This window comes from Corvus kubaryi, unplaced genomic scaffold, assembly GCF_017639235.1.
Source record: "Corvus kubaryi isolate FWS band 111438036 unplaced genomic scaffold, C.kubaryi_AGA036_p1.0 37398, whole genome shotgun sequence".
Taxonomy (NCBI): Eukaryota; Metazoa; Chordata; class Aves; order Passeriformes; family Corvidae; genus Corvus; species Corvus kubaryi.
In genome coordinates this window covers 17,345,964-17,354,941 of record NW_024581137.1, presented here as the reverse complement: position 1 = coordinate 17,354,941, position 8,978 = coordinate 17,345,964, and the positions used below count along the sequence as shown (strand labels likewise).

Sequence of the window (8,978 nt, the reverse complement as noted above, 5' to 3'; positions counted from 1 at the left end):
GTGGCTGAGCCAATCTAACAGCTCAACACATCAGAAAGGGGCAAGTCCTGCTCCTTCCCTCCAGCTCCTGCTCTTTGCTGCTCATCTGTGGACACCCCAGGCAGCTGACAGCAGGGTCTGATGAGTGCTTGAGCAGAGGAGGTGGTGGGATGGGGACCTGGAGCACGAGGGGGTCGGGGTCCTTGGAGGTAAGTAAACCTTCCCTGTTCAGCAGTGAGCTGTTAGATTGACTCAGACAACAGACAATTTGAGGGTGTAAATTGACCCTGAAAGGAAGGCTTTGATGTTAAGAGGCTTTTTTCTTTCTTGTTGACTTCACTCCAGGCCAAATTCCAACTGAACTGTGGCCATAGCAGCTTTCTCAACCATTTCATGGAGTCCCATACCACAGTGATGAGACCGAGTGTTGCCACAGCTCCAGGCACTCACCTTCCTGCCCTTACACTGCCCGTGGGCCAGTCACAGCATCTCTGTTCTTCACTGAGTAAATGGTACTTTTTTTCACTCTTCTGGTAGGCATCTAAAAATAAGTCAGGTAAAAATATTTATTTCTTGTAGCCCCTGTGAGAGTGACTGTTGCACTGGTAGCAGGCACAGAAAATGCTACCAGGGTGGTTTTGAAAATCTTCAGGGGTGGAGGTTCCCCAGCCTCCATGTTTCCCTGCTCTCGTGTCTGACACAGCCATCACAACAAAGGTTTTTCCTTTCATCCAGGTGGGATTTTCCTTGCTGCAATTTCTGACTGCTGCCTCTTGTCCACCCAGTCTTCTCAGGGTAAATTAACCCAGTTCTCTTAGCTGTTCTTTACACATCACATCCCAGTCTTCTAACCATCTTAGTGCTCCTCTGCTGCACTTCCTTCATTATATTCATATCTCTCTTGCACTGGGAAGCCCAAACAGGACACAGTAGCACAGGTCCAATCTTGCTGCTGCTGGAAACAAGGAAAGGACCACTTTCCTTCACCTGCTGGTTATGCACTTGCTGATCCAATCCAGTCTGGAGTTAGCCTTCATGCTGCTGTCTCATGTTCAGGCCATTGCTCACAGGGACCCGCAGGTCCTTTTCTGCAGAGGTGCTGCCCAGGTCCCCAGTAGGTCCCCACTAGTGCAGGTACTTATTCTAGATGAGGTGCAGGACTTTGCATCTGTCCATGCTGAACTTCATGGGGTCCCTGTTGCCCCATTTCTCTATCTTGTCCAGGTCCTGAACTGCAGCCCTGGTCTCCAGGCTATTGACCTCCTCCTGCTTTGACATTGTCTCTCAGTTTGTTGAGGAGGTGCTATTCCCCAGCGTGCAGGTTGCGTGACACTGGTGTAAACCAATTATGGCCTCAGTATTGACCCCAAAACTCACTTATGGACTGCCTGATGGACTCTGAATCTGTGACCACTCCCTCCAGAAGCTAAGCATCCAGACAGTTTTTCACCTGCTTTCTAGCCCATCCATGCAGCCCATACCACCTCAGTTTGGCTACAGGGATGCTATGGTGAAAGCCTTGCTAAAGCCAAGGCAGGAGACATCCACTGCCCTCCTCACCCCTGCAGAGCAGGGCACATATTCCATCAGGAGGGCAGGCAGGCTGGTCAGGGGCACACTTCACCCTCGGACAACCCATGCTGGCTATTCGTAGTCACTCTCCTGTCCTTCATGAGGTAGACAAAGAGTCCCTCAGGACTTGCACTGAATTGAGTCTGACCATCTGGTCCTTCCCCAGATTCTCCTTTCTGCCTTTTTTTTTTTCCTGAAGGCAGCTCTCACGTTGAGCATCGATCGGCAGATCAAACACAGACCTGGCTGAAGCTGATGGATGTACAAAGCAGCCTTCAAGTATGATAAAAGTGAAGGTCTCTGTGCAGTGAGAGCTGCTAGAGAAGCCACCATGCTCAGCACCTCAGTGAGCATTGTGCAGCCTGGAAAACACAGCCCAAATGCTCCTTGTAGGGGACAACACAGGACAGTCACAGTTTATAACTGCAATTACAATTGCAGAACTTTTGCAGTTTCATCAATAAATAACCCATGGTGTTACAGTCTATTTTCAAACAATTGAAAAAATCACTATATTTTGTTCCTCAGGTTGAAGAAATACAGTTAGTCCCCTGATGTGTTTACATTTCTGCTGGTACTTCTTAATCCTTTTAATTGCATGTATATTGCAGAGTTGAATGAGAGGCACAACTTTGGACATGAGGATCTGGTCCAGTTCAAGCCCTTCTGATGTGGCTATTTCAACAGTGAAAACAAAAGCAGCATCAGAGCAGGTGGGGAATACTGTGTTATTTCTGGAGGTATGAGGGAATTCTTTGTACTTCCTGGAGGCAAACAGTATTTCTCTTTGGTAGTGTGGGAACTGATTGCTTCTCACTATTTTTTTTTAAATCCCAGACATGGAAAACCTCTATTTTTTAAAACTGATTTTACATCTTTTCTTGATGTAGCTATATATAGGACCCTAAAAGCTTTCACCTAACTGGCTAATTATATTTTGTTTTCAAGAGAGAAATGCTTTAAACTTCCCATAATATTAAACAGCTTCCAAAGATGCTTTGAATATTGACCAAAGGCATGACATGGGGATGATTTGACTGTCAAAACAAAGCTCCCAGAACACCCCTAGGAAACTGGGCATCTCAGGATGCCTGACAGCAGGAGCTGAGGGTTAAGGCAGCATCTACACTGCCTTGATTGCTCTTGGGCACCCTGCTATGCTGGCCCTGGCAGGTAGCTGCTCTGAATCGAAAGCACAAATTTGTCTTTTAGGATGAAGTTTTGAACTTTTATTCTCTGATTGTGCAGATCCCAGAATGACGTGAGAAACTGCTAAACCTGTAGTTCCTCGCCAACAAAACAGAAAAGCTCTTACCTTTGTGCAAAGCCTGAAGTGCTGACTGTCTCAGACCTGAGGGTGTCTCCAAAAGCCTGTGGAGAGCTATCTGATCCTGGCGATCTGCAAAGCTATGAAGCCCTCTCTGCTTTTCAGGTTTCTGATGCAAGTGCCTTGCATAATACCACAGGCTTCCAGGTACAGGGAGCGTGGCCAGCCCACAAAGCCGAGTGCATATCTCAGCCACCTTGAGGCCAAAATAACCCGACCTCTAGATGATCTTCGGAAGATGATGAATAATGTATTGCCTCTCACAGAAGGCTGATTTCTGCCCGTACAGTAACTGACAGTTTTCCTGACATCCACCAACTGTGTTGGCTTGTATATTTTCAAAAAGGGTTCTGGGGTTATTGAGGGGGAAAACCTGTAGAGCAAAGGAAAGATCACTTCAAAAAGAAGTCAAATACTATTGCAACCACCAAATGGGAGTGACTTTTGGGACACACAGTGACTGCAACGCTGGGATTCTCCTGAGCACAATAAAATCTATCAAAGAAGAAACAGCAGGGCTGGAGAAAGACAGCAGGAACTGAGGGCTAGGAGAGAACTTCCAAGGAGTTACTTAGTGCTGTATTAGTGTTTGTGGGTAAGCAGATCTGTAAGTAAGGACATACATTTGTGAGGTCATTTAGAAATTCCTGAAGACGCTCTCTTTCTTGGCAAATGACAGCATCAAGCCACTGCTGACACACATCCTACCCACTATGAGAGATAGTTTACATGTCACTCATTATGGAAAAGGCATTACAGAATAAAGTCCAAGTCCTTTGGTTCAAAGAAATCCCCAGGACTGCTTCAGACTAGCTGCTTGCCATCTACAGCTGTTTCCTGCTGGGCTGGGACTGTTTCCAGGAGTCATTGGATCCCCAGGATCAGCTGGATCATGGCAAAATCATCTTCTGGTGAAGGAACTCCCTACAGTGGACAAGAACCCTCCCATGCAAGGAAAGGCTTGTTTCCCTCTGCTCTCCCTTATCCTGGAGCTGCCATTAAAAAGGTTTAGAAACAGCAGCCTCATGTCATGAGTCACAAAACTGAGTTTTAATTCCTGGAGGAAAATTTTTAAGTGATTTAATGCTTAGAAGTTTACACTTTCTGAGGGGTGGGCAAAGCTCCTAAGCCCTGCTTTGGTGCTTTTAAAAATGTGCCCTGCCAATCAGCTGCAGATGTGTTTGCTGGGTAAGAAGGGTGCTACTGGAGATTCCCCTACTTTTTTCAGCTAGACCATTTCCTGGGAGCAAGCCCTGTAAAATGTCTGAGCTCTCACCCTCACGGATGGCAGGAATGGGCTGCACTTCCTTCTGGTGTAGTTTTTGGGCAGTGCTGCCCTTTGATGCTCTGTCCTGCTCCCCTTGCTATCCTTCTCCCAGTGCTCCACTGGGCTGGCTGCCTGTTTGCTCTAGCTGGACGCTCACTGTAAAGCTGGGGTTGTCTTAAATGCTTTTAATAGTGGGGTGGCCTGCTATTCTTAAATGAAAATATATACTTAGACACAGCTAATTTTCAGGAAACCACATTTTCTGCCAGCAAAACTTCACTGGAGTCAATGCAACTTCTTTTCCAAGAACGCCTGTGTGCAGGGGATCACATCCATTATCAGGATTGGAACTGCTTGCAAATAAGAGCACAGACCTCTTTTGAAACATAATAAAAATGAGTGCTTCTGTAGAATTTATTATATATTCATTATGCTCAGGCTGACACCACTTGTGTTCCTTATGTGCTTTTCTCAGTTAAATTCTTAAGCACTTGTAAAATTTCAAGCACCTGGAGAGCTTGGCTGGCTTCACTGATGCTGTTTCTGTTTAGCCTGATGCCAGGGTTATGCTGCAGTGTGTGCTACAGTCTAAACAGGTAGAACTACTGGTTTTGACTTAAGTGTGTTTTGTCTCTTACTTCTCTTGGGGTTTTATCTTCTGAAGTGGTTCTCTGAACTAAGTATAGCTCCAAGGTCTTCTCCATGCTTTTGGGAGATAACATCCACCTTGTTGGGACTTGCCGATTAAACTGTGTGGGAATGAAGGGCCATTTGACTCGCCAGCCTGTCTTAGGCCTGCTGTGATCCTTTAACAGCCTGGGAGACACAGCAGGAGCTGGAACTTCCAGGGTCTGTGCTGTTGTGCAGAGAAGCTGGATGCTTAACTGGAAGAAAGCAGGGATACATGAGATGGGAACTGAGTGTCTCAGCACCAAGGGCAGTGGGTAGGAAAGTAGCTCCAGAAATACAGCTCTGAGTATAGCCACCCATTACAGGAGAAGGCTGTGTGTGTGGCTCCTCCTGTTCCTCTGACCAGTGGGTCAGTGCTCACCCCTCCCTGAGGTCACGGTAGGCTCCCATTGCTCCCCTGCAGGCTGCACCTACCTGGCTGAGCTCAGGCAGGGGCAAAGCTCACTCCTGGGGAGGGCTGAGGTGGACACAAAACCTTGCTCAGTCTTTCTGCAGCCAGCATCTTCTATCACAAGGAAAGATGACAAATTGTTTGTTAAATTATTTAAGATATTACTGACTGGTTATGAATTATTAAAGCGTTTATTACTTACCATTTGGATGGCAACTCGGGGCAGAAAATCACAAGCCTTTCAAGAAACCTGAGGCCAGCCATAGCGTGCCAGACATGCCGGGGACTCGGGGGTGAGCCGAGGTGGTGGGTGCAGCAGCATCTGGTGTGAGAAAAGGCACGGCTGGAGCCTGGAGCGTGATGCAGCCTGCGCTGCTGCAGATGGCTTTGCCACTGGTGCTGCAGTCTCACAACCTCCTGCCACTCCTCCCAGTGCTATTTTTATTTAATATTTGCATGATGGCCTCGCTAGGACCTCTTTATACCACATGCCATATAACCGACAACAGAGACAATCCTTGTCCTGGTGGTTTTCTCCCCACTACTGCAATTTTCTTACAGATTCAACTACCTTTAGGTAGGAGGGGACACTACAGAGCAAGAGAATGCTAATTCTCATCAGCAAATGTATGTTTGTTTATGGTCTTGCTCTGTTGAAGATATTTGAAATTTTTTGTACTAGCCTATTTTCCCCTTCCTTTCCAGCCTCCCTCATGTTTGGGGTTTTTTTTTTTGCTTTTTGTTTTAATCTTCCCATTCCTTGAAACTGTAACCATGTGCTGATCATTAGGACTTCTGTTCAATGCATACTTATCCTTTGTGGTCAACGTTCACGAGCTGGAGGTTAGTGATCAAAGAAAGAGTGTACCTTATCTTCCAGTGTTATTTTGAGGAAGACAAAGCAAGGAGATAAGCGTAGTTTGGACATGCAGCTCTGCCTAACAATGTTAGACTGCCTCCACATCAGTGTGGAGACAGTCAGGATTGGGCAGTGGTTAAAATATAACTATTTGGAGCAAAAATTCTGCTGGTGGGTTCTGACCACACAACATGGCTGCTCAAAATTGAGAAGAAGTTCACAATTATCCTTTGAGCTGTGCTAGTTTGGTTTGCACGCATAGATATATCACAGCATCCAGAATCCACAGGGTAGCCAGCGATTGCTGGAAATCTCTGAAAGTGTTTGTGAAAACAGTCAGCTGAATATGTTTGTCCTTGAAATGCACTGTTTCTTATTTAGCATCCTGTGCTCATTTTTCCTCCCTTGCAAACATTTCAGTCATTCAGCCCAGGAACTGATTAAACCACCCAGTAAACACAGTACAGATGTCAAAGTGAAAAATTCACAAGCTATTCATAACAAGCCATCTGCTGAAAATAATTTGCCTAAACTATTTGGGGAAATTTTACAAAGTAATGAAAATGCTCAGAGATATTTGGGAAGATTCTGATTACCAAAAATCATGAAAGGGCCTAATGATATGTTTTGGATACAACTGAAACCTTTACAGCTCGCTGCAGGATTTGGGATAATAAATGCTCTTTGGCCTGCCATGCTAAGTACTGGCTGCTCAGTTTTGAAGCACGTAAACCTTTTTCATGTTCACGATTACCCTACAAGAATGCACAGTTTGGGCATAGTCCATGGTCTGATTTATATTCCCAGGGCAATAAATGGCCAAACTCCCACTCAGGCTGTATTCAGACTATATTGGAAACCCAGCCTTTAGAAACTCAAGCCATCCGAACAACACCAGGTCATGCCCAACCTTTGCAGACCTTGCTCAAGAAAAGACATACCTAACCTTCAACAATTTTTCATTCAGGTAAATAATTGTTTTTCCTTGGCTGTTCAAATTGTTTCTGTTGTACGTTATCCTGGTTTTAAGAGCTCGTGCTGAGTCCCAAAGATGGGCTCTTTCATGTGCCATGGCTCCAGGAGCATGTTTCTCCATTCTCTGCATCTTTTCATTGCCTGGGTTTACACACTGGTGCTTTGACAGACACCTGAGCTGGCTAAAGTGGTTTTTGTGTGTGAAATGCAGATTTGGGCCCCTGGGAGATGTATTTGCTGGTACATCAGACATCTCAGTTTTAAACCACAAGCAATTTCCTGAAGAAGGCTTGAAATGAAATAAGAAAGAAGGGGAAAAGATTAGTATCTCCAGGGGACATTTTCCAGCACATCACTTAAATCCTCCTCCCCAGCCTACAGGCTGAGTAAAGGTTAATCCTATAGCAACTAAAATCCCATACAATCCACACTCCCTCAATGTACACATTTCCAGGAGGAATTCCTCTGACTGAGCATAGTTGGCAGCCACACAGAAAGGTATCTCAGCTTAATGGCCACAAGTCAGTGGATATCTAGGTCCATCAATCTCCAATGGATATAAAAGCCACACAGGGACATTGCTGCTGTGCATGTGCGGGATGGGGGCTTCCTTTGTGAGGAAACCATGTGGACCAGGAAGAAAGACCTCTCTGAAAGCCCACACCCTCTTGGGTTGTCTGACCTTTCACTCTGGGATTAATGGGCCTGGGGTCAAACAGATAGGTAGGTACTTAATGAATTTTTCAGTAGATGTTACATCTGAAGTCTGTGTTTACTGAGTTGTTCCCATGTCCTGTTTCTTCTTTTCTTTGGAAACTGTCAGTATAAATATTCTAAACAGACTGAAAAGTCCATGAGTAAAGCTGGTTGCTGAACTTCCCCAGTGATGAACACAGGGAAATTTGTTTTATGTTTGTAGTCAGAACTTGTTTTCCATTTTCAAGTGACTTCTGGTATTGAAGTCCTAATTAGGTACTTTTAAATAGAGATGAGCTAATGCATTGTCCAGCTGCTCTTGCCACTATCCTGTACTTGCTGATAGTTGCCCATCTGCTCTTTGCCAGCTTAAAATAAACATCCACTAGTAAAATGAAAATATGTTCATTTAGAGTATTATCCTCATGCTACACAATCCAGTGTTTTCCATCTAAAAGTTCATTCTGTTCAATAAAAAACCACAAAAAATGCAGTAGCTTGTGTTAGCAGAGGGACAAACTGAACTCACTTTACGAAAATATGCCATTAAATGTAGCTGCCAAACGAAAAATTCCAAAACCTGCGTTAGCCTACTTCCCTTGATCTTTTACCTTCTAACACCCAGATCCACGAAGCTGTTAGCGTGTCGGATTCTCGTTGACTACAGCGGGAGTAAAGCTCCTGGGTGCTATCACAAAGGTTTGGTCTGAGGGTCTCCAGCCTTGCATTGTGCACAACCCTGGCGGAGCTTCGGCACGTGCCGTTGCCTGCGTTTCCGATGGGAAAACGATGGGAAAACGGGGACCCCCCCTGCAGGTCTTTGGGCAGAGCCCCTCGTCTGCTTCCCCAGCGGTGGGGCCGGGAGATCGCGACTCCCGCCACGGAGCAGGCGATTGCGGAGAGCTCGGGCTCGTTCCGGAGGCAGGAACCCGAGATGCGAACAGCGAGCACACGGCGCGGTCCCGGCGATGCTCCCGGCCAGCGCCGCTCCCGCCAGGCCGCGTCCCCGCACCGCTGCCGCCCCTGGGCGCTCCGTGCCGAGGGGAGCGGGGCCGGGGGGCCCAAGGCGGCGGGGCTGCCGGCGGAGGGGCGGGGGGCCGGGGGTCCCGGCAGCGGCAGCAGCAGCGCCCGCCCGGGCTCGGCGGGTTCGGCGGGGCTCGAGCGGCACCCAGCGGTACCCGGCGGCACCGGGACGGGACAGCGCCGCGGGCTGTGCGACACC

The 8,978-nt window shown here is 46.9% G+C and overlaps 1 long non-coding RNA gene across 1 annotated transcript; it reads right to left on the bottom strand.

Moving 5' to 3' along the window:
• LOC121672004 lies at positions 1-8,753 on the bottom strand. Its single transcript, XR_006018717.1, has 3 exons — positions 8,368-8,753; positions 5,429-5,548; positions 1-5,340 (listed from the first exon to the last, which is right to left on the bottom strand). It is a non-coding gene; the product is annotated as an uncharacterized LOC121672004 (long non-coding RNA).
• Between the last annotated feature and the right edge of the window lie 225 nt (positions 8,754-8,978).